This window comes from Pongo abelii, chromosome 6 (assembly GCF_028885655.2).
Source record: "Pongo abelii isolate AG06213 chromosome 6, NHGRI_mPonAbe1-v2.0_pri, whole genome shotgun sequence".
Classification (NCBI taxonomy): Eukaryota; Metazoa; Chordata; class Mammalia; order Primates; family Hominidae; genus Pongo; species Pongo abelii.
Window position 1 is genome coordinate 103,088,899 of NC_071991.2, and position 26,827 is coordinate 103,115,725.

A 26,827-nucleotide genomic window follows, 5' to 3' on the forward strand; every position below is an offset into this window, starting at 1 on the left:
GGATTCCTTATGTTCTGGCTAGGTTACTGGTGCCTTTAAAAAGATCATTGTAAAAAATGTTTGTCTATTTCTAGTTTTCAGAAGAGTCAATTCACTTACGTAGTCTGGTGGTAGAGTGCCCATATTGATTTTCAGAAGGGATGTGCCATTTGCCCTGCCATTATGAAGCATCTGAGAATATCATTTGATTGTTTGTCAAATTTAAGCTGTGTTCTTGTTTCGTTGCTAGTTTCATAGTCCCCAAATTTATTTCCGTTTCTGATTTCAAGAATGAGTGTTCATTGCATATTTATTAGCATATTCATAGTCATGTTTTCACAATGTGTATATCCTACAAATAATTAATTTATAATAAATTTCTGAACTTGGAATTGCTGTATTAAAGGACACACTTTTTTTTAAGGTTTTTGTTGAGTATTCTCAATACACCCTACAAAAAAGTTATACCCACAGAATTTCCCTTAATAGTTTATAAGTTGCCATTTCCTCGTACTCATGAGCTTTGGGTATTTATTATTATTATTATTATTATTATTATTTTACTCTTTAACAAAATATGTTTAAATAAATACGTTTTTGCTTTGTAAAGAAATCGATTATTAAGAAAATAGGAAACATGCTAATACTAAATAGACATGAAATCAAAATTTTATGGCACTTAAAAGTAACAAACTTGATTTGAGATTTTTTGTTCAAAAAGCTTGTTTGTTTATATGAAACTGTGTGTATGTTGGTAAGGTATAAAATTACCTTCAGTGGGTTTGTCTAGAAATTTTAAATGTCACATATTTATAAATGTGACTGTTTCAGGCTGGAGTGAGCAGTTACCAGATACTTTAGTTGATGAATCTGTTTCTGTTACTGAAAGCACTGAAAAAATAAAGAAGGGATACCGAAAAAGGAAAAATAAGCTTGAAGAAACTTTCCCTGCCTATTTACAAGTAATATTTTGCTTTACATTACTTTACATGGTTTGTTAATTGAGGAAATAAAATGTATTGAGTTTTAAAACATAGGTTTGTTGTTTTTGTTAATGTTTTACTTGTTTTGTTTTCATTTAGTCATCATAAATGCCATTTTTACCTTTCAGGGGTCCATAAAAATTAAATTTACTTTTTTGTGTGCTTTGATACTTGTCATAAATTGCTTTTTTAATCCCAGTTGTTCACTTCTAAGCATTCTATAAGATGTAACAAGGACACTTTGGGATAGGAAAACCTCAATCTTCCAAGTCATTGATAGCTATGTATACCCCACACCCAAGTTCTGTTGAAATTTCCTTTGCCAATACAAGTTACATTAATTATATTCATTGATTAAAGATAGGCTTTTCAGCCAAAGTTATAGCTTTAATAATTGTTACCACTTTTAGAGGCCTGGAGAACCAAAGATTTAAGCAGTATTCCTTTTGTTTTCCAAAACACGCATCAGAAAGATACCTTTCAGTATGAATAAATTATGTTTGATAGATGTAGACTGCAAAAAAAATTTTTTTCTAGTTCATCTTGTAAACATTAAGTCAGAGTTTAAGGCCGTGTGATACGGCAACAGCTCAATATTAGAAATTGTACTGAGATTAAATATCTGGCTCTGCATCTAACTAATTGTAAATTCCTAAGCATGTTATTCATCCTCCCTGGCCTCTATTTCTTCATGTGTTAAAATGGAACTGGAACAGACTGTCATTGAGAGTCCATCCTAATCTCATTGTAGACAACTATTCATCTGATCTGTTCCTCCTAAGACACTATGGCTTACTTAGATAACCCTTCATTGCCTGAGGTGTATTTATTTTTTACATCAATTTTCCTGTTAGGTATTACTAGTTTAATTGGTTTTAAAATACATTGCCTTTCAGCTAGCATACAACTTCCTCAATTTTCTTTTTTGTAGCTACTAACATCTTAATGGCAGTGTTCATGTTAGAGTTCAGCCTATAAAGTCAGAGGATTTAAATACCATTCCACTACCAGTTAGCTGTGTGATTTTGTTCTGTTTAACATCTCTTGTGTCTCGGTTTCCTCATTTGTGACATAGTGGTGCCTCTCAGAAATGCTCAGAAGTTCAGTAAAAGTATGTATGTAAAGTGCCTAACCTGTGCCTTACCTTTTGTATATCCTTCATAGATGTTTTTCCCCTCAATCTCTTATATCCTAGGTTTGCACCTTTGTTTTTTTTTAAATAATCATTTAATTGGTCAGGAAAAAAAATCCATTTATAGTTTGGCTTACCTTTTTTTTTTTTTTTTTTTTGCAACTTTGTTGTTGTTTTCTCCTGGGAGTCCCTTTACCTCCCTTATTAATAGTCCTTTCTAGGAATATTGTGATGGCAACCTGCCTTTCCTCCTATTGATCCTTCTGTAAAGTGTAATATAAATTTAAGAAGCTTTCTTTAGGTGTTTATGCAAGTATGAAAACTAGCCATTTAATACTTTGGCAAAAGAGTCTTTAAAATTATTAGGTCTAATTTCCCAATTACTGCTGTGATCTTAGTCTCCTGGGCTGTCTTGTTCCTCTGTTGCACATCAGTAACTTTCAGCGTGTGTGTGTGTGTGTGTGTGTGTGTGTGTGTGTGTCTGTGTGATATGAGGGAGGCCTTTTTAATGGTACTGTTTTCTTGGACTTTTAGAGATGATGTGGATGGAGCCACCTCTTTATGTTATCTACAGGGAATGTAAAACCCACTAAATTAATAAGGGTGACACAGTTTTTGATAAACACCAGGAAAGTCATGAGTCATTAGACAGAATTCTTGCTGATGATGATCTAAGATTTCTCAGATTTATACTGAAGGCATTAAATAAATGACCTCTAAACTTCTAAAATGCTTTCTGCTGTTCATCATTTTTTCTAATGATAAAAGCATTGCTTATTATAAGAAATGAATCCTCTTCTACCTGGTACTCTAGTTTTGTGAATTTTTAGATTTTTCATAGTGAGACGACTTTTTCATTTAAAATGTGAACATTTCAAATCAGATATATCATTATCTCCACCAGACTTCACACACTCCCAGTCTCTTTTCTCGAAAGGTAGTATTGTTAATAATTTGGCATTTGTCCTTCAGAAACTTTTTTATAATTTATTTTTGCAAACTTATAATAGTCTTTATTTGAATTTTCTAATTTTTTTTTGAGACAGAGTCTCACTCTGTCACTCAGGCTAGAATGCAGTGATGTGATCTCAGCTCACTGCAACCTCTGCCTTCTAGATTCAAGTGATTCTCGTGCCTCAGCCTTCCAGGTAGCTGGGATTACAGGCATCTTTGCGCATGCCTGGCTAATTTTTGTGTTTTGTGTAGAGTCAGAGTTTTGCCATGTTGCCCAGGCTGGTCTCTAACTCCTGGGCCTAAGTGATCCACCCACCTCAGCCTCCCAAAATGCTGCGATTACAGGCGTGAGCTACCGCGCCTGACCTGTATTTTATAATTTACTGTATGTGTAATTCAACTTACTTTCTTTTAGTAATGTATTTTAGGGCTTTTTCTTTGATAACATAGAACTATATACTTTCTAAAAATTGTTGTATTTTGTAATATAAGTGTCTATAATTTGGATAGTTCTATGCCTGTTGATAGACATTAAGGCCATTTTTACTTCTTGACATTACAAAATATGCTACAGTGAACTTTTTTGTGCATGTTTGGCAAGAATGTGTTAAATGTTGTATTGCAAAATTGTCCTGTATGGAGGATCCTTTTTCCAGATAGACCACATCATAGGATATAGACTAAAGCAGAGTTCCTGGGTTGAAGCAGGGTAAAGGGGTGGAACTGTGCTTCTCTTTTGTCTTTGGTATTGATTTTTGAGAAATTTTGGAGAGATCTTGGAGTTGCAAGGAACCCAGCTTGAAAGTATATTGAAATGGAAAAATGTTAATATGCGTAAATAAATAGAAAACCACAAGCCTTTAGTAGCTGTAAATATTGCACACATAGTATGGCTAAACTGATTATAAAACCCTCTTTCAGATTGATGGTGTAAGTAGTCTTATAGTTTAAGTGTGGTTATATGAATCAATAGATTACAAATCTACCTGAAGTAAATATTAAAGCTGTAGATCAAAGTCTTATGCTGTCCTCTGCAAGTGATCTATAAAAATTAATAATATTCATGAAGCTATTCTGCAGTTTCTAGAAATCTTTGGTATAATTGTGTGGTTTTATTTCCATAATTTTGTCTCTAGTAAAGCTACCAAAAAATATTATTTTTAAAATAAGGAGAATCTATATAAAATAATTGACAGGATATTTCTATTTTTTTATACTTCTGTATTCAGTTTCTATATTGTTAAATATAAACCTTTTCTGTTATTTCTGCTTCCTTGTCAAAAACCATGACAGAATAATCTATTGTCTTTTTAGAATTTTCTAACTAACGATTTTTGTATGTTCTTATCTTCATCTAGGAAGCTTTCTTTGGAAAAGATCTTCTAGATACAAGTAGACAAAGCAAGATAAGTTTAGATAATCTATCAGAAGATGCAGCTCAGCTTTCATACAAAACAAACATGAACACAGGTTTCTTGGATCCTTCCTTAGATCCACTACTTAGTTCATCCTCGGCTCCAACAAAATCTGGAACTCACGGTATGTAGAATTATTCACAGATACTTTCTTTATATCATATAACATACATCTTCCTTTCAGTTAAATCTTTTTGAAATGGTTTTGTTTGGCCTCATATGCATTCTAAAAATCAACTGCATTGAAGTATAACTTACATTCAGTAAGTGGAACTATTTTAAGTGGACAGGTGTATAAGATGTAGCAAATTAATTTACCTTTGTAACTAGTACCAACATCAAGAGTTGTGAAGGAAAACGTTTTGGTTTACACTTTGCTGAGGGCAATGTGAGGGGTTATAATTTGGCCAACAGTGACTTTTTGACTAAAAATCTAAGATAGATTTTTGTTAATCACACAGCTTAAATTCAAAACAGAGAAACCAAAATGGATGTGGGGGTACTTGGGAACTTGCTGGCATACTGTGTTACTACAGTGAAGTCTGTTGCCCTAGGTCATGGTTTCTTACTACTGACAGTTTGCACCAGTAATTCTTTGTTGTGGGAGGGAGACTTTCTGGTGTATAGAAGGTTGTTTAACAGCATTTTTGGCCTCATGATGATCAAAAATGTCTCCAGATATTGCCAAATATCTTTTGGTGGGCAAAGTCACCCCTGGTTGAGAACCATTATCCTAAATGCAGTGCCTATAGGAACTATTAACAATCAGAGAAAGGTATGAGAACCTGATATATTTACAGAGTTACAGCAATGTCAGCAAGGCTCTAGGAGTTTAACTCATTGGGTAGGTAAATGTCATGATCAGTGTTTCTCCCACTTCTCCCATATGGTTCTGTCAATTGTAAATCATTGTTCTTTTGGTAAGCTTCCTTTTTTTTTTTTTTACCATTAATTGCATTTGTTACTCAGTTAATTTTATAAACTCATTTTGAAAAACAATTTTAAAGCAATCTTCCACGAAAAATGACTTTTGATGTTAAGTAGTTAATGCTTCATTAACTTGGCATTATCCTGAATTGAAATACTGACAGCTATTTTTGATTTTGACTTTTTGAAATAATTAGAAGGAATCTTACCCCGTGCTGGACACATGTGCATGTCCAGTCTGCCTCACTGTTGGTAGTGAGGTCATGCTTCTTGTTGTTCAATCTTACATATTTTTTACCTCCTACTTTAATTCTGTTGTTTTAAGTATTGACCTGCTCTTGTCCTTGTCAGTATGTTGTTAAAAATAATGTATAATGAAAGACCTGTGGGTCCTTCAAAGGATATTTTACGATAAAGTATATCTTATAACTCTCATAACCAGCCACTTGAAGACTTAAATAGGAGCTCTTTGCACTTGAGTTTTAAAAGCAAAAGGATTGAAATTGGACAGAGAACATATAGGAAAGATATTGATACAAGTTTTTTTTTTCTTTATTTGATTATTTTTTTCCACAAAAATACTGAAGAGATAACAGTCTTACAATAAGGCCAAAACTTGGAGGACTAGAAAAATATACCCATTTCAAAACCTAGATTAATTGTTCTTTGCAATTGAACCACTCTTTTCACTTTATAATGGAAAATTAATGACTAAAGGCTTTTTTTTAACATGTCATTCATTATAGCCTATTATATCAATTTTAATGATTTATTCAGATATAAAATCCTTTAGGTAGGGGCAAACTTGTAAAACAGTCTTTAAAAAATTAGTTACAATTGTATAGTAGAATTCCATTACTTTAAAACAAAAAACTGCTATATGACTCCTAAAAAAATTATCCAGAATTTTTTTCTTTGAACTGCAGTGTTGTCATTATTGAAATAATTTTCTCTAAAAAGTTCCTGGATATTTGGGCACGCAAAACTTAATGTGGTATGTTACATATGAATTACATTTTGAAAACTATATAATGGGACCAAGACTGTTTGACAGAAGTATTTGACCTGGAATATTACATTTATGCCCTCCTCCCCCTTTTAAGTAAAAGTAAACTTGAGATGGATTAAAAATTTCAGTTTCTCTTTACTGAATGACTAATATAATTATTAAAGCTAGCCTAAACAAGAGTTCCAATAGTTTCTTGGTTAAGCCCCAAACCCTTAGAATCCTCCTTGACTTTTCTTTCCCTTTCATTCATCCACGTTTGTCTCTGCCTTCAAAATACATCCCAAAGCCAACCACTTGTCTCAACTTTCCTTAGAACCCTGGTGCTGTCATCACCTCACCTCTCAGACTGCACCAGTGCCCTTTTCTAATCTTGCCAACCCCTCTCTAATTCCCACCCCTCATCTGCTCTACATATAGCAGCCAGTATATTCCCTTTAAAATATTAGTCATCTCCTATCTTTCAGCCTCCCAGCAACTTCTCATCACACTTCAGAATAAAACCCAGTCTTCCCCATGATCTCTAAAATCTTACATAATCTTGCTTTAGCTGCCTCTTTTTTATCCCTACCACAGTTTTTCTTACTGTTAACACTCTGGCCTCTCTTGTTGGCAAACCCGGCTTGCCCCAAGGGCTTTATGTCTGCTTTGCCTTAGTTTGGAGGGTTATCTCCATCTTTGTGCATATAACTTACTCCCTCATTTAGTTTTATGTTCAGTCATCTCCTAAAGGTCTTCATAGACCACTCTGTCTAATACAACATCCCCGCAGCTTATTTTTAATCCTTTTTCCTTGTTTTTTCTTTAAATAGCACTTACAGCGATGTCATTTATTTACTAACTCCCCCCGAGAAAGTAAGCCCTCTGAGGGCAGGCACTTTGTTTCAGTCATTGCTGAGTGGGCAATGCCTGATACGTGATCCATAGACACAGTTCTGTGGGTAGTGAAATACTTTTTTAAATAAATGAGTGAGTAATCAGTATGAACAGCAAAGCTGCGAGTAGTTACTAGATGGTACCTGGCTTGTGCTCCATATGGAATTTCTAAAGAGTGATAGGTTTGTCTTTCATATTTTAACTTTTCCTACTGTATTTTAATTTCTCAATGTCACTTTTAGACATGCCACTTTCGTAATGAAAATTTTTTTTTTGCTTTGTTTCTTACATCATTTATTCTGTTTCACTTTTATTGCCTACAGGTCTTTAAATTTTGTCTCAATATACATTAGTCACAAGACAAAATATTTTTTTTTGTGACTTTGGTCTGCCTTTTTATTTTTGTAAGGGTATCTTTTGGTGAGCAGAAGTTTTAAATTTTAATGTCCAATTTATCAATATTTCTGTAACCTGTTGAAAAAATATTCCCTAACCTGGGGTCACAAAGATGATTATAGATGATCTCCCTGATCGCCTTCCATAACTGGATATAAGATCCTCCTGGAAGTGTTGTTTGTGCATGGTGTGAGGTGGAGGCCAGGTTTCATTTCCTCCCGTAATGACATTAAGAACATGGTCCTTTCCCTAGCCCTCTGCAGTGCTCCCTTCCTTGTAACCTGAGGGTCCCTGTGTGCGTGGGTCTGTTTTGGAGATCTCCATTCTATCCATTGGTCTATTTTTCTAAATTTTTATACCAATGCATACTTTCTTAGCTGCCATAGGTTTATAATAAGTCTTGATGCCTACCTATGCAAGCTCTCCTTCTGAATTACTTTAATGATGCTGTGGCTAGGATTTTGACATTTCACAGGAGACTTGGCTCAAACCTTGTGCCCCTTTTTTGAGATAGGATTATGGGGTTACTATTCTTTCCTGGGCTGTGATCTTGAAAGTAACTTACTCAGTTTTCCAGTTGGTCCTTTCCAGGGACTCTTCTCACTTGTGTCTTATTAAATAAAGATTTGATTTGAGACCATGGAAGTCCAGTGTTCGGAATGCCTGTATCTGTTATGTTCTCCTTTTTGGGACAGGTGGACATACAGGAACTGAATCTGAAATAGGTGGTAAGGAAAATCCCCTGAAATTTGAAAATGTGTGCCTGAGAGGTGATTTTGATCTCTCCTTTGGCAGCTGCACGCTGTAGAGAGAATGAACTCTAGAGTCAGGTTTTTGGGCTCAATTCCTGGATACACCAGTTACTAGCCCTATGACCTTGGGGACATTGATTAACCACCCTGGCCTCAGTTTCCTCATCAGTAAAATGGGGATAGAAATAGAATCTACCTCATGGGTGTTTGTGAGGATTAAATGCGATTATATACAAAAAGGGCCTGGCACAGAATAAGTGCTTGGTAAACCTTAGCCATGATTATTTTTGTTGAAAAGAATTCATGTTTCCTCCAAGGGCTTTGAGACTAACCTAGGAGGTAGCAAAACCCATTCCTCTTGTGTTTCTGAGGTGAAGAGGCTATACTTGTTGGAGACTCGGCACAGGCCATGATGATGGTCCGAACATTACCACCTGCCCCTCAGCACTCAGAAAAGCAGTTCGTTTGTGGCTGTTGACCTGAGGCAAAATTGATACAAATAGAGTTTATTTGGGGCAAATTTGAGGATTGCAGCCAGGAGCACAGATTCAAGTTGCCTTGAATATGCATTCTAATTAGCAGCAGTTACAAGCGGATTTTTTTTTTCCTGAGATTACAAGTGGTTTTTTTTTTTTTTTTGAGACAGGGTCTCACTGTGTTGCCTAGGCTGGCCTGCAGTGGGATGATCATAGCTCACTGCAGCCTCCACATCCAGGGCTCAAGTAATCCTCCTGCCCCAGCCTCCCGAGTAGCTCAGACTACAGGTGCACGCTACCACGCCTGGCTTGTTTTTTGTAGAGATAAAATTTTGCTATGTTGTCCAGGCTGGTCTCGAATTCCTGGACTCAAGTAATCCTCCAGCTTCAGCCTCCCAAAGTTCTGGGATTACAGGTGTGAGCCACCTTACCTGGCCACAAGTGGATTTTTAAAGGCAAAAAAAAGAGGTATGGGGAATGGGCTGACACAAAGTTGTTTGTCAGAAATTCTCATGGGTTTACAGAAATATCGATTAGTGATTGGCTATCTATTGTTAAGCTATAGGGTGTGGATTCTAGTGTGGGGTGTGGCATTATTAGGTTAATTTATAGCTAAATGTGGAAAGAGCATATAGTCTCAAGAGATGAATACGTAGCTCAAAGTGGAGAGTAGGGCATGATTGTAGTCTCATTTTAATGTCTCTCTGGGCCTGATAATTAAAAGGACTTGCATTCCTCAGATAAAAGCTCTTTTTTCTGCCCCTGGCTAATAGTTATCTAATATACTCGACTCCTTTAGTTCTTTGAACCTTACGTTTTGGAGGTTATAGAAGTTACAGATGGCAGGAGTCAGAGGCACGGGCCGGGCCCTGTTCTGTGCTTGACCACCTTGCTGCTGTGGTAGGGCATTCACCACTCTTCCCATCTCTCCCAGTCCTTGGTCCTTCATCACTGGAAGTGGAGTTGTTACAGAGGCCAAATATGGGGAGAAACCGTTTACATTCGGTTTACTGGGGAGCCAAAATGAAAGACCCCAGTGGAGTGGAGCAATGAGTTTACACCTTTAGAAGACTGGAAAGAAACTAAAAAGGGAGGCATCTCCTCAGTGCACTGGAAGAGGGTGAAGGGCGATGCGATCTTGGGAAAGCTGGGGGCTGGGGTGGGTGAACTGCATTGGATGGTCAGTGTCGGGCAGAATCATCGGCACGCCCAGCCCACCATTGTCCCAAGCGAAGCCAGTTGGTACTGGTGCACAGAAGTAGCTTCAGCTTCTGGTCTCAAAGCCATCCTCTGAAGGATGCCACCACCTCTCGAGCCCTTTTAGAAATGGAGATGGACTGGTGGTGGTGTGGGAGGGCAGACCTAAATCTGGTATCTCAGTGGAGCCAGACAGAAGGGCAGGCAACTCTAGTTACATTAAAATAGCAATGTATTGTTGAGGGGTTGGAATTGCACACTTACAATCACACTATTCTATCTATAGTATTATCCCATTTAATGATAAATACATATTTGTGTATATGTATATCCGAAAAGATCTGGAAGGTTATTTCTGTAGCTTTAAAAAGAAATTGTCTTTGGGTGGAATTATTAGCACTTTTGATGTTCCTCTATTTTTTTTGTATTTGTACTATGTATCTGCATAACTTTCTGGTTAAATGAGTTTATGTTTATAATTTAAATAAAAAGAGAAGGAGCATCATTTGGCTGCACCTCCCTCAACTTCAGATGTAACTTGCGGGGGTGGAGGACAGGGCAGGGAGGCCAGCTGTGGTGTTCCTCCTAGGGTCGGCATTGATGGTTGGGCCTCACTCTGTTCCCTACACAGGTTGGTCACTGCCCAGCCTCTAAGATGCGAAGCTCTCTCCAGACCCTCTGGCCCCCTCACTCTAAGGTTCTAATGTTATTTCTATTTCAATATGGGGACGAGAAATAAAAACAGAAGCTGCCTATCTCGATCAGGGAAAGGCGAGAGGGTGTCTTTCTTCCATCTGGGTTTTCTCTGTGACTGTTAACTGGATGCTTACAATGCATGGGGCAGGGTAACCTCCTGCCACTTATAGTGGTGGGGGTTGATGTCAGTGACTTAAGAAAATTAGGGAATAAATGTTTCAGTTATTTTCTCCAGTAACAGAAGGAGGGAGGAGTTGAGGCAGGTATGGTGGCTCCAAAAGGTTACTGGTGTCAACCCCTCCTGTGTATGCCTGCCACTCCTGTGGGTGGCTGTCAGCACTGAGCTCACAAGATGACTGCTGGACCATCCCTGCTGTGGCTGTGTCCCTGTTTCAGTCAGGACTGGACAGACACAGGGGCAGATGCACCTCCCAAAAGGCTTCATCCCCAGGCTCGCTGGCATATTTAGTGACATTAATCTGTGCAAGAGGCTTGGAATGCAGCTTTTTGTTGTTGTTTCTTTTTAAACAAACATACTGTCCAAAGTTCTGTCACTAAGGAAGGAGGAAGAATAGACTTTGGGCAGGCAACAAGTACTGTCACATAGTCCAAAAGCTCTGATTCTCACAGAAAAGTCCATAATCTTTAAGTGCTGCAGAGATTTCAGGATCAAGGTAAATTTGTAAAAAGTTGGGAAACCAAAGGTATTATACAGTCTCATGGGAAGAGTTTGCTCGACAAGACGGTTCTTTTGCTGTAGTTGGTGAGCCAGGGTCTCACTCCACGTTCACCCTCAGGGCTTGGTGGGGTTGGGGTTAGCCTGCTCTGCAGCTAGGCTGGCACCTGTCAGTGCCTGGGTGATTGTTCCAACACAGATAGTCCGTAGGAAGCTGGCACAAGAGCTGACGGTTCTTGTTTGTCATCCCCTATATTTCCTTCTGTCCCCACTCAGTTGGGCCTGCCTGCATTCTTTTGACAGTCGCTAAAGTCACAGACATACTTGACCTTGCCGTTTTTAGAGGGGACCTGCCACCTTGCAATGAACAAGAGGGAAGATCTGTGAGCAGTGAGTTCCAGAGACCCTGTTAAAAAGAAAAACCTTGGACAAGTTTAGCAGAGTTTAAGTAAGAAAAAAAACAAAAACTCAGAAAACAAAAACATGACGTATGAATCAGGCAGCCCTCTGATTCAGAACTGGTTCTAAGAACTCGGTCAGCAATGTGATCAGGTGTTATGGATGCACGGAAAATGGAAGTGAGGTACGTATAGGGCTTAAATGGTTCAGGCTCAGCGTTGGCCTTATTTGATCGTTGGCGGCCTGTGATTGAAGGAAGCTCAGTTGCTGTGATGGTGGAGACTCAGCTATTTCTTACAAAAGCATACTCCTAAATTTAGGCTTTCAATTAGTTTAAGTAGTAAGCCAGGCTTCCTGCAGTTAGTTAAGTAAGGACTTGGGTGCAAAGGCTTCCTCAGGCCAAATTTAGGTTATTTTAACATCCCCAATGGCCAGAGACAGGCTTCTTGGAAGCCAACTGCTTGGAGTAGAACTGTGATGACATTTCCTTTTGAAACATGTACTCCTTGAAATTTGTAAGACATTTTGGGCTAATGGATGTTCTCTGCCTGAAAATAAGGACGGCTTCTTCCAAAACGCAGGTAAGTCAGCCCTTCGCTGGAAAGAACTTGCTGACTGCTGCAATTAGGGGCAGTCCACAAAAGAAAAACCATAAGGCTGCATCAAAGCACTGGCTCCTCTCTTAGAACAGAGGAGAAGCTGCCCCTCAGAGGAAGGAAGGTGGCTTTCCAGGAGGCAGATGTTGAGTCAGGAGGAAGGTTGCTTCAGGATGTTATGTTAAAACAACACAAAAAACAGGCCGGGCACCCTGGCTCACGCCTGTAATACCAGCATTTTGGGAGGTCAACGCAGGCGGATCACTTGAGGTCAGGAGTTCAAGACCAGAGTGGCCAATAGGGTGAAACCCCGTCTCTACTAAAAATACAAAAATTAGCCGGGTGTGGTGGTGCACACCTGTAATCCCAGCTACTCGGGAGGCTGAGGCAGGAGAATCGCTTGAACCCGGGAGGCAGAGGTTGCAGTGAGCTGAGATTGCGCCATTGCAATCCAGCGTGGGCGACAGAGCGACACTCCATTTCAAAACCAACCAACCAACCAAAAAAACCAGGAGTCATCTGACCTCCATCCCCAGCAGAGGCTGAACTTAGAACAAGTACAGATCCCATCAGAACTATGATCTCTTTCAGATCAAAGAGGCCCATGGTACATTCTAGCTTTGCTTGTTCTCTGATTCTAGACATTTTCTGCCTTGAAATAGGAGATTTCCTGGAGTGCGCCCGCCCGCCTTGCCTCAGCTCTCAAATACATCCCGGGAGCAAGGAGCCCTGCGGCAGGCAGCTGCCCAGCGCTCAGCCCTCTGCTGCCCTCTGCTGGAATGTCGCTGCCAATACCACTAGTGCTTATCCTCAAAGCTTTGGCCAATTCCTGGTACTTCTTTAAGGTCTGTTAACAGAGAGAAGCTGACAAGCAAATTACAGACTTTTGTGACTTAGAACTGAATGCTAAGTAAAATCAATGCTCCATTAACACAGAATGAGCAACATGACTGTTAAAAAACCAATGATAGGGTCGGGCGCAGCGGTTCACGCCTGTAATCCCAGCACTTTGGGAGGCCAAGGCAGGCAGATCACGAGGTCAGATGATCCAGACCATCCTGGCCAACATGGTGAAATCCCGTCTCTACTGAAAAAAAAAAAAAAAAAAAAAAAAGCCGGGTGTGGTGGCGTGCCCCTGTAGTCCCAGCTACTCTGGAGGCGGAGGCAGGGGAATTACATGAACCCAGGAGGGGAGGTTGCAGTGAGCCGAGATGGCGCCACCGCAGCTTGGCAACAGAGCGAGACTCTGTCTCAAAAAAGAAAGAAAAAACAAAAAAGGCAATGATAGAGACATCCGTTGCTTTTTAACTTAATTGCCAGGCAAGAAAGACCGTAAATTTCTTGTACTTAACAAGAAATGCTTCTCAATGGCCATATTGTGCAAAATATTGTGCGCATACTAAAAGGGACACGTGAAACAAGTTATGTACTCTCTGCTTGCAGGAGTTTATAATCATATAACTCAGAAGGAGGGGAAGTCATTACAAAATGAGACAGATACAGACATATCCCACAAGCGAGCACCAGATAGTGATGGGCTCACATTCAGCTAGAGATCAGGGAGGTTGTGGAAAAGCAGCCGATGCAGCCAGGATGCTGAGGAGGTGCGGACATTCTGGGAAGAGGACAACAGGGATGAGGTCTCAGCAGGAGGGAAGAATGCTATGTGTATGTACGTGTGTGTGTATAAAAAACAGTATATCTTTGCCCATATGTTTGGAAAGAGTGTTATCAGGTTGCCTTGGGTTCCTTAAAGTCTAATTCAAAAAGCTATTGAATGCTTCAGGCAGGGTTGAACCAGTAAAGACTGAGCAGTGAGATAATATTTTGAGATAGGAATAATTGCCCCCTTCTGACTGTTTAACAAAACCCTTTTTACTGTGAAATAAAACCAGCTATAGAAAACCACACAAAAGAGAAGCATAGCTTAATGATTACAACGTGGACACCCAAACACAGCAGCCTCCCACACCCGTAAGTAACCACTGTTCTGACTTTTATAGCAATTACTTATTTGCATTTCTTTCTAGTTTGTCATCTAAATGTGTAGTCCTAGACACTGTAGTTTAATATTGTTTCCCCTTTTGAATATTGTCATGTGTCCTCAAGTTATTTTTAATTTATGTGTTCCCCTCCATCTTTTCCTTTCCCTTTAAATGTATGGGCTTAAGAATCTGGGCCACCTGACCTGTGATCTGGATCTTAGATTGCGTGTACGTAGTCATCTCGTGTGTTCCTCTGACCTCCGTGATCCTGCAGATGGGCAGCTGGATCCAGAGGCTGGCTCACCTTCAGGCTTGAGCCCTTGGTAAGACGCTAGGTGGTGAGGCTTCTTTCATCTCGTAATCTCTCTTTTATGTGCGTGATGTTAGCAACCATCGATTCTCAATGTCTGCGTGGACTAACTCATTGGCCATTGCAAAACGGTGATATTCTGAAACAATAATCTCTTTGTTGTTTCATTTGTTAGTTAGAATACATCTATAAAGAGAAGCTTTGCCATGGCAGCAGTTCTTTAGAAAAAAGGTAATTCTAATCATCTTGTGTAGTTTTGGATAGTCACACCCTCCTAAGGCTGAGCCCTTAGTAGTTGGCTCTCTCAGAATCTTGCAGAGGCCAAACTGGCCCCAGGAATAGTGGCCCAGAACTACTGCCACTGGCCACTTGTGGACATAATCAGAGGACCCCTACCCCACCCATCACTCTTCCAGTGACCTACTCCTCATGGGGTGGGATAGCTGTTTCTGTCCACATGGAAGATTAAACACTCTAAATTATCTTCCACTTGAAAACTGGAAATAAAATGCTAGACAAAACAACATATTTAAAACATGTAATACTGAGCTTCTTTGAAAGAAATCTGGAGAGGTCAAAAAACAAGAAGGAAGCAGGAATCCTGTGAAGTAATAACACGGGTTTCCGCCACAGACAGGAGACTTTCAGCTTCCTTTTTGATAGCTGCAGGGGAGATCAGAGGGTAGGCGATAAGGCTAGGGCTTACCCAAGGGGTGAGTCTATGTTAGGAGACTCTTCTGTGTAAGGGTGAGAACCCAACAGGCTACAATCTGATGGTATGAGTGAGCAAGAAATAAACCTAATACGCTGAAGAGGATAGTAAGGAGAATTGCCTGTTTCAACCTTGACACCGGACGAGAGGGAATAAAAATATCTCCCACGAGAATTTGTAATGACAAGCTGGCTCTCTCAGAGTTGTGGTCCAAATTTATGTAACCTATGTGGTAAAAAACAAAACCTCAAACAGATAATTACATTTAGAATGGTTCTGGGTTGAGACTGGGTGCAGTGGCTCATGCCTGTAATCCCAGCACTTTGGGAGGCAGAGGTGGGCAGATGACCTGAGATCAGGAGTTCAAGACCAGCCTGGCTAACATGGCAAAACCCTATCTCTACTAAAAATACAAAAATTAGCTGGGTGTGGTGGTGCACGCCTGTAAGCCCAACTACTTGGGAGACAGGTAGGATAATTGGTTGAACTCAGGAGATGGAGGTTGCAGTGAGGCGAGATCGCACCACTGCACTCCAGCCTGGGACAAAGAGCGAGACTTCATCTCAAAAAAAAAAAAAAAAAGGAATGCTTCTGGGTTGATAGTGTCCCCAGGAAAATGGCAGAAGCAAACATAAAAACTTTCTGGAGGATTGCAATCTGAACAATGGCTTCAGAGATTTCCTATGGTGAATTTCTTTACTTTTAAGTAAGTGAGCATTTCAAGGTCAAAAATCTTAAAAAGAAAAGGGAAATGAGGCACCTGACTGAAGGCCAGTTGGAAAAATCGATATCCAAAATAGACTCTAAAGACTTTGAGTATTAAAATAATCAGATGCAAAGTATAAAATAGCTATATATAATATGTCTAAATAAAAGCAACTTAAAAATATTGGAAAAGAGACTGTAAGGCATGACCAAGCAAATTTGCAAAAGAAATAAAATTTCTAGCAATAAAAAATTAATAATTGAAAATAAAAACTCCAAGGATAGATTTAATAAATCAGATTTTAGATGAAGCTGAGGAGAGAACTAGTGAACGGGAAAATAAATTCAAAGAAGTTATCCATAACATAGATCAGAGGGATAAAGACACAAAAACGAGGCAGGTAACAAGACATAGAGGATAGAGAAGAGTGTCTAATAGATGACCAGCTAGAGTTTCAGAAGCAGACAATGTCAATGAGACAATGTTGAAGAGACAATGGCTGAGAATTTTCCAAATTTGATGAAACAGATTTCATCAGATTTAGAAAGCCCAAGAAATATCAAGTAGTATAGATAGAAATAAGGCTGGGCGCGGTGGCTCATGCTGGTAATCCCAGCACTTTGGGAGGCCGAGGTGGGTGGATCACGAGGTCAGGAGATGGAGGCCATCCTGGCTAACATGGTGAAACCCTGTCTCTACCCAAAATACAAAAAACTAGCTGGGTGTGGTGGCAGGCGCCTGTAGTCTCAGCTACTTGGGAGGCTGAGGCAGGAGAATGGCATGAACCTGGGAGGTGGAGCGTGCAGTAAGCTGAGATTGCACCACTGCACTCCAGCCTGGGCGACAGAGTGAGACTCTGTCTCAAAGAAAAAAAATAAAAAAATAAAAAAATAAATCTACCAGGACACACCATAAGCAAACCATGGAACACCACCACAAAGATGAGATCGTAAAAATAGCCATATTAAAAAGAAACAGCAATTAGAGAAGGTTGAGTCTTAATTTTTTTTTTTTTTTTAATTGAGATGGAGTCTTGCTCTGTTGCACAGGCTGGAGTGCAGTGGCTCAATCTTGGCTCACTGCAACCTCTGCCTCCCGGGTTCAAGCAATTCTCCTACCTCAGCTTCCCAAGTAGATGGGACTACAGGCATGTGCCACCACGCCTGGCTAATTTTTGTATTTTTAGTGGAGATGGGGTTTCACCATGTTGGCCAGGCTGGTCTCGAACTCATGACCTCAAGTAATCCACTGGCCTTTGGCTCCCAAAATGCTGGGATTACAGACGTGAGCCACTGTGCCCACCCTAATTTTTTTGATATATAATATTTGTATATATTTATCGGGAACATGTAATATTTTGTTACACACACAGACTATGTAATGATCAAGTCATTATTTAGGATATCCACTGCCTCAAGCATTTATCATTTCTAGGTGTTGGGAGTATTTCAAGTCCTCTCTTCTATGGCTTTGAAATATATAACACGTTGTTAACTCTAGTCACCCTACTCTACTACAAACATTAGAATGTATTCTTTCTACTTAACTGTATGTTCATACCCATAAACCTACCTCTCTTCATTCTCCTTGCCCCAACACACCTCCCAGTTTCTGGCAAGTATTATTCTACTCTCTGCCTCCACAAGATGAAATTTTTTTAGCTCCCACATATGAGTGAGTACATGTGATATTTGTCTTTCTGTGCCTGGCTTATTTCACTTAATATAATAACTTCTAATTTCATCCATGTTGCTGCAAATGACAGGATTCTATTTTTCTTATGGCCAAACAGTATTCCATTGGGTACATATTACTGAATTTTCTTTACCATTCATCTATTGATGGACCCATAGGTTGATTCCATATCTTTGCTATTGTGAATAGCGCAGGCGTCCCTTTGATATACAGATTCCTTTTTCTTTGGGTAAATACCCAGTAGTGAGATTGCTGGATTATATGATAGTTCTATTTTTCATTTTTTGGAGAAATATCCATACTGTTTTCCATAATGGCTAACTTACGTGCCCACCGACAGTGTAAAAGAGTTCTCTCTTCTCTGTATGCTCCTCAGCATCTTTTCTGTCTTTTTGGTAATAGCTATTCTAACTGGGGTAAGATTATATCTCATTGTAGTTTTGATTTGCATTTCCCTGATGATTAGTGATGTTGAGGATTTTTAAATATACCTGTTGGCCATTTGTATGTCTTCTTTTGAGAAATATCTATTCCTGTCCTTTGCCCCATTTTTAAATTTAGTTTTTTTCTTTTTTGCTGTTGAGCTCTTTGTATGCTTTTGATACTAGTCTCTTGTTGAATGAATAGTCTGCAAATATTTTATCCCATTAAACAGGTTTTTTTCTTCACTCTGTTGATTCTTTTGCTGTGTAGAAGCTTTTTAGTTTAATACAGTTTCATTTGTCTGTGTGGATACACATTTTGTTGCCTGTGCTTTTGAAGTCTTAATCATAAAGTCTTTGCCTAGGTGAATGTCTTAGTGTTTCTCTATATTTTCTTCTAGTAGTTTTATAGTTTTGGGTCTTACCTTTAAGTCTTTAATCAATTTTTGAGTTGATTTTTGTATATAGTGAAAGACAGGGGTTTAATTTTATTCTTCTGCATATGGATATTCAGTTTGCCAGCACCGTTTATTGAAGAGACTGTCCTTTTTCCAGTATATATCCTTATTGCCTTTGCCAAAAATCAGTTGGCTGTAAACACATAAATTTATTTTTGGTTTCTCTCTTCTGTTTCATTGATCTAAGTGTTTATTTTTATATCACTATCATGCTGTTTTGTTTATTATAGCCTTGTAATATATTTTGGAGTTAGGTAATGTGATGCCTCCAAATGTTATTCTTTTTCCTCAGGATTGCTTTGGCTGTTTGGGCTCTTTTTGTGTTCCATATAAATTTTAAGATTTTTTTTTCTATTTCTGTGAAAAATGTTATTGGTATTTTGGTAGGGATTACATTGAATCCATAGATTACTTTGGGTAGTATGATCATTTTAACAATATGATTTCTTATCCATGAGCGTTGGATGTCTTTCCATTTGTGTCCTCTTTAATTTATTTCATTAGTGTTTTATAGTTTTCCTTGTGGAGGTCTTTCACCTCCTTGGTTAAATTTATTCCTAGGTATTTTTTTTTTTTGGTGGCTGTTGTAAATGGGATTGCCTTCTTGATTTTCTTTTTCAGCTAGCTCATTATTGGTGTATAGAAATGCAGCTGATTTTATATGTTGATTTTTGTATCCTGCAACTTTACCGAGTTAATTTATTAGATCCATGAGTTTTTTTGGTAGAGTCTTTAGGTTTTTCTAAATAGAAGATCATGCCATCCGTAATGAGGGACCATTTGACTTCCCTGTTTTGCATTTGGATGCTTTTTATTTCTTTCTCTCGCCTGATTGTTCTAGCTAAGACTTCCAGTACTATGATAGGAATGGTGAGAGTGAACATCCTTGTCTTATTGCAGTTTTTAGAGGAAAGGCTTTCAGCTTTTCCCCACTAAGTATGACGTTAGCTGTGGCTTTGTGTCTTTGTTATGTTGAGATATGTTCTGTGTCTAGCTTGTTGAGTTTTTATCATAAAGAGATGTTGAATTTTATCAAACGCTTTTTCTGTATCTATTGAGATGATCATATGGTTTTTGTCCTTGATTCAATTGATAAATCATGTTTATTGATTTGTCCATGTTGAACCATTCTTGCATCCCTGAGATATTTCCTGCTTGATCATGGTGTATTATCTTTTTTTGACCTGCTGTTGGATTCACTTTGCTAATATTTTGGTGAGGATTTTTGTCTCTGTGTTCATCAGGGATATTGGCCTATAGTTTCCTTTTTTTGTTGTGTTCTTGTCTAGTTTTGGTATCAGGGTGATGCTGGCATCATAGAATGAGTTAGGGATAATTCTTTTCTCTTCAGTTTTCTGGAAGTTTGAGGAAAATTGGTGTTAGTTATTCTTTATAAGTTTGGTAGAGTGGCAGCGAAGCTATCCAGCCCCGAACTTTTTCTTTGTTGGGAGACTTTTTATTACTGATTCAATCTCCTTACTTGTTATTGGTTTTCTATTTAAGAAGAATAGCAAAAATGGAAGCCAGAAGACAGTAGCATAATAGCTTCAATTTAATAATAGAAAATAACTTTCAAACCATAATTCAATACTCACACAATATTTCTCAAGTATTAGGACAAAATTAAGAGATTTTTAGAAAAACCCAAATGTGAGCATTTAATAATAGACCTTTACCAGAAGAAAATTCAAGGATGAACTTTAGGAAGAAAGAGAAGGTTCCAGAGAGGTAAAAAAAAAAATGATAAACACAGACACTGGTAAATGTGTGGATACCGATAAACTAACATTAACCCTGTAAAATAATGATATTAATAAGTCTGTATTTGTGGAGGCAAAACAAAATAGGCCCAAAATACTGAAAAAATAGCATATAAGTTATTAGTGTTATGATTAGCAAAAACATATTCTATCCTTCTAGTATTGTTTGGAAGGAAGGTAAGGATATTGATTAACTTTAGTCTTTATAAGAATATGCATCTTAAAACATCTGGGGGTAAAACAGGAGGAATAGAGAAAGAGAAGAACAATCAGTAGATCAGTAGAAACCTGCAGTCAGTAATCTACAATAGGGATCTGTAGAAAATTAAGATGGTAAAAATAAATGGAAACTTACCTTTAATCCCAACAAAGGTAAATGTACCACAATTCAGTTACAAGGTAAAGAATGTCAGATTGGATTTAAATAAAATTATGCCATTAAATGAGACATAAGGATACAAAAAAGTGCAAAGTCAAAGGATAGAAAAGCTGGTAACTTCAAAATAATTAAAGATAGACTTTACTGGAAAGTTATAATAATTCTAAACTTGTATGTATCTAATAACACAGTATCACAATATTTTAAGCAAAATGACAAATCTAGGAGAAAGTGACAAATCCATCATTATAGTGCAAAATTTTAACACATTGCTCTCAGTAAGTTTTGGATTAAGCAGACAAAAATCAGTGGGATATAGGAGATTTGAACAGCACAATTAGCATGCACTGTGTAAAGAACATACAGGAACAGTTGGAGAATATGCATCTTTTGCTAGTACATAAGAAATATTAAAATTATCCACATGCTAGATCACAAATCTAGCTTTTACAAATTTTGGAAATTCAGTACCATATAGAACATATTCTTTGACAACAGTCCAGTTGTGAGATATAAGTACCTAAAACTAAAAAAGTTCTCTGTATCATTCAGTGCTCAAATCAAAAAATCACTGTAGCTATTTTGAGCAGAAAAGGTCTTCATACTAGGAATCAGGTGATTACAAAATTGTTGGAAGGCATGGAGAATTGAACTTTAGGTGGGGTTTATGGAGATGGTACCCAGAACAATATCTCAAGGGCACTGCCTTGGAATCTGCCAGGGCAGGAGGATGGGAACCAGGGTGCTGTGCAGGTTTCCTGTGGCAGCTGTTGTGCCACTGGGAACTGTTGAGTTGAACAGGCTACTGGACCGTGATCCAGGCTTCTCAGTCTGTTTTGGGCTGATATCACAAAATACCTTAGATTGGGCAATTTATAAACAATATAAATTTATTGCTCACAGTTCTGGAGGCTGGGAAACCCAAGATCAAAGCACCAGAAGAATGTGTGTCTAGTGAGGGCCTGTTTCATAAGTGGCGCCTTCCCATTGTGTCCTCGTATGGTGCAACCCTCTTTTTTTTTTACTTCTTTTTCTTTTTCTTTTTCTTTTTTTTTTTTTTGAGGTGGGGGTCTCACTCTATTGCCTGGGCTGGAGTGCACTGGCATGATCACAGCTCACTGCAGCCTCAACCTCCTGGACTCAAGCTATCTTCCCACCTCAACCTCCCAAGTAGCTGGGACTACAGGAGCACACCACCATGCCCAGCTAATTTTTGTATTTTTTTGTAAAGACAGGGTTTTACTGTGTTGCCCAGGCTGGTTTTGAACTCCTGGGCTCAAGTAATCCTCCTGCCTCAGCCTCCCAAAGTGCTGGGATTACAGGTGTGAGCTGCTGCACCTGGCAAGCCTTTTTTAAGGGCACTAATCCCATCTGTGAGGGTGGAGTCCTTATGGCATAGTCACCTCCCAAAGACTCCCACCTCTTAACACTTGCTTTAGAGGATAGATATCAGTGTATGAGCTTGAGGGGATATGAACATTCAGGTCATAGCCCAGGGATCAGGAAGCAGCCCCTGCTGCCATCACAGCTGCTGCACACCCACAAAGCCAGTGCCTGCACATGAGAACTCTGAGTTCAGTGCTGCCACCGTCAAAACCTACTCTTAACACTCAAAAAACCCAGAGAGACTAGACATAGGAGTGCTATGGAAGAAAAAACATTCCATGACCTTGCCTGTCAGCAGGAAGGGGGCGTTTACTTCTGTTCCTCCTTTCAAATCATGTGTAGGTGTGTCCAGTAGAGGAACCTAGTTCACATTCAGAACTGTAGCTGCAAGGGAGTCTGACATATGAAGTTTTTCACTTTTTGGACTCTGTAGTACTTCTGTAGTGTAGAAAGAGGTTTGTAGAAAGAGGATAAATGCTATTTTACCAAATCCATCACCCTTCATGGGTCAAAGGAAAAAATTCTGATGTAAATATTTTTAAAGTTGAACAATAAAATACAACATATCAAAACTTGTGAGGTACAGCTAAAATGACACCCAGAAATGGATAGTTTAAGTGGTTATATCAGAAAAGAAAGGCTCAACATCAATGAGCTAAGATTCCAACTTAAAAAATGTAAGAATAAACCTGACATATCATACCCAAAGAAAAAGAGCAGTTTAGAAATAGTAAGAGCACTATATTGACATAGGAAAGAAAGATACAGGAGGGAAGATCAACAAAACCAAGAACTGGTTCATAGAAAAAAAGCAATAAAATAGACTTCAGGCAAAATTATTCCATAAAAAAGAGAAAAGATGTAAGTAACAATGATAGGAATGAAAACGGAAATAAAAAAACAGATGCTGCAGACATTACGATATTACGATAGTAAAAGGAAATTATGAACAACTTTTTGCAAATAAATTGGAAGGCTTAGGTTAAATTATTACGTTCTTAGAAAAATATAACTAACTTAAGAATAAGTAGAAAAATGAATAGTTTTATGATCTTAACCAAATTGGATCAGTTGTTAATATCATCCCTTGAAGACACCAAGTTCAGAAGGTTTTATAGGTGACTTTTACCAAACTTAAGAAGAGTAGATAATTCTGCTTATAAGCAAACCCTTTCAGGGAACTTATTTCGAGAAGAGCTGGATTTTTAATAGAATTCTCTCTATTTTTAAATGTTGGCAATTATTTAAACATTTTTGTCAGTTCAGGCAAAACAAAATATGTCTGCAGGATGGTTTCAGCCCAGTCTGACAGTTTGCAACCCCTGATCTAAACCTTACAAAGGAGAGCTGATCCAAATCATGGTGCAATTAAACTGAATGATTTAGGTCTAACATTAAGAAAATTTGCTGATGGAATTATGAGACACTGATATGCATTTCCAGAGGTGGTTGTGGAAATAGGCTCTGAAGGCTAAAAATTACAGCTGACTGAAGTACTCCTAATAAGACTCATGTGCAGTCTTGCCTGGAGGCAGAGGGATGGACCAGATGATCTTTCTGGGTTGTTTCATGGACTCTTCTGGTCTTTCTAATAAATGCAGTTTTCTCAATGCATCCCTTCCGTGTTACCATCTGATCCAATAGTAAACAGTGATTTGATGCTTCCTCCAGACAATCTTGCTTCAGGAAAAAAGGGTTAGAATATTTAGGCCCAATTTGGGGTTGAGAATCTTTCACAGCATACATTTACTTACATGTCTTTGATTAGGAGAGTTAATATAGTGTAGTGATTAATAGCACAGACTTTGGATCCAAATTTTCTTAATTTGATCTTGCTTCTGTCATTTCATAGCTATGTGGCTTTTCCCTTGCCTTTGTTTCCTCAATGGTGAAATGGGAATAAGACGGGATCCCTGTTTTAAAGGCATTCACACTCTAGTTGTGGGAGACGACAAAAAAAAAAAAAAAAGTGCTGGGGATGGTGGCTCACATCTGTACTCCCAGCACTTTGGGAGGCTGAGATGGGAGGATTGCTTGAGCCCAGGAGTTTGAGATCAACCTGGGTAACATTACAAAACCCCATCTCTACAAAAAATACAAAAATTAGCCAGGCATGGTAGTGTGTGCCTATAGTCCCAGCTATTTGGGAGGCTGAGATGGGAGAATAGCTTGAGCCCTGAAGTGAGAGGAGGTCAAGGCTGCAGTGAGCCGAGACTGCATCACTGCACTCCAGCCTGGGCAACAGCAAAACCCCATCTCAAAAAAAAAAAAAGATGCATAGTATGTATGTATGTATCAGCTAGCAGACTCTATTTCCCCATCCTTGAACCTGGCCTTGGCCATGTGATTGGTATGGCTAATAGCATGGGGCAGAAGTGCTGGTCCTCTAGTCCTGAGTCTGAGTCTCAAGTATTGGTGTGTTCCCACTTGCTTTCTTGCACTTCTGTTATTGCTACGACTAATTTGCTAATCCCCAGGGGATGGAAAGATAGGTGGAGCCGAGCTACATTCAGCCTAGATTATTCAATCCCTAGCTGCTTACAGAAGTATGAATGAGCCCAACGGAGATCAGCAGAACTGCCCAGCCCTGCCTATACTAGCCACCTCCCCAGCTGACTGGCAGATGAAGGAGAATTAACAAATTCCTGTTATTTTAAGCCATGGAGTTCTGGGTGTTTTTTTACACAGCCATAGCTCACTGACATAAACAGCTGAGATTTATCAAGGTCTACTTTGTGCCCAGGACTCTTCATTTTCACAACAGTTGTGGGATAGGTACAGGGCATGCTAACTTAATTAAAATGTAATTAATGGAAATTTGATATAGTGCAATAAAGATATTAATAAAATCATGCTTTGTGTGCAAAGTGTGAAATGAGGCAAATTTCTATTATACATCTCGCCTCCTCCCATTGCTCCCCCACCCCCAACCAAATCTTGTCAAACATCATGGAACATAAAGGTTACATGACTGGTTGTACCCAAGGCTGACTGGCTGAGTGCGTTGTAAATGGTGCCTGCTTGACAGCAGAAATGTTTGATATTCTTTGTCTGGATTAGCTTAAATTACTGCATTTTGTATAATGAGAAGTCTATATTGAATTTGTCATATAAAAAGAACAACTACTTTGGACTATCCTTATTAGCTCCAATGAACAGATGAGGGAAGTGAGACGTAGAGAGGTTAAGAGCATGTGGTTAGTAAATGGGTACTGCCTTCTAGGATAATGGACAATGACAGAAGTTAGATAAATCCCAAATGCCTAAAATGGTTTTTCCTCATCACAGTACACAGTTCAGGAGTATCTAGTCGCTGCAAGGTATTTGACTTCAGGCTGAGAGGGTCCACCTAGGTTTATGAGACCATGTGCCCTTTGCTTTCTGTCTTCAGATTCTAGAATTTCTAGTGATTCAGGTGTTGATTTTGCATATTCTCCCTGGCCTTTGATATTTTCAACCTTGTATTTAACACTACTAGTAATGTGATTGTTCTCTGCTGCCTGTGTCCATGACTTTTAAGCATTTCCTGCTTTATTAATGTGCTTTGCTAATTTGGATTAAATTTTAAAAAATCATCCACCTCTGTCTTTTCCATTTTTTTCAGCAGTGTTCTCACCTCTGCCCTCAGGCTCATAGAAACACCAACCTGGCACATGTATACATATGTAACAAACCTGCACGTTGTGCACGTGTACCCTAGAACTTAAAGTATAATAATTAAAAAAAAAAAGAAAAGAAACTGGGCCTAAATGGGAATTAGGTCATTCACATGCCCTTAGTGTGCTTTCTTGGCTCTGGAATAAATTCCTGGCCCTTTATTGCCCTCTAGTGGCCTCCTGAATTACTGCTTCATGTATTTGACATGTTTAATCCACTGTTTTGACCATTTTTAAAGGATATAGTTCATAACTGCATTTCATCTCTCACTGGATCCAGCCACCTTCATGATAATAACTTACGTGTTTGAGGAAAGCTTAGACATTTAAAGATTTGAGGCAAATTGATAAAAGTTATTTCAGAGAACCCCAGGAAAGTTCTGCTCTAACATTTTGACCTCCAGTTGAGCCCTGTGCTAACGGATACTTTTCTTCTCAGCGTTAATGAGAAGCCAATGAATAAGTCAGTCAACAAACATTTACTGAGCACCAGTCAAGTACCACACACTCTTTTAGATGCTGGGACCTAGGTGGAAGAAAGTGTCAAGCTCTTGCGTTGCTTTTCAAAAACTATTCTGCTATTATCATTTAAAAAAGCTAACAACCAGCCCACCCACTTTACATGACTTACGTGAAGAGGAAAAGTTCATGTTGCTTTTTCTAACCCCAAGTGAATCTACATCACTTTTTATAGTCCTGGCTTGGTTAGTTGTAATACGATCAGATAAGTCACCAATAATGGGTTAGATTATGGTAACCAAATTTTTCATAACAAATGTACAATGAGCAAATTCAATTTTCTACAGCAAATAGTAAAACAAGGGTCATAGACTCTGGGTTAAGGTTATGTAACAGTAAACTATGGCAGCTAAAATAGAATTTCACAAGAATTCTTGTG

The 26,827-nt window shown here is 38.7% G+C and overlaps 1 long non-coding RNA gene across 1 annotated transcript in view; it reads left to right on the plus strand.

Annotated features, from left to right (window-relative positions):
- The first annotated feature begins 662 nt into the window (after window positions 1–662).
- The window catches only part of LOC103889344 (uncharacterized), a 37,533-nt gene continuing 11,368 nt past the window's right edge, over window positions 663–26,827 (plus strand). Inside the window, exons 1-2 of the long non-coding RNA XR_010140741.1 lie at window positions 663–941; window positions 4,407–4,587. This is a non-coding gene — a long non-coding RNA (uncharacterized LOC103889344). The remainder of the gene's footprint in view (window positions 942–4,406; window positions 4,588–26,827) is intronic.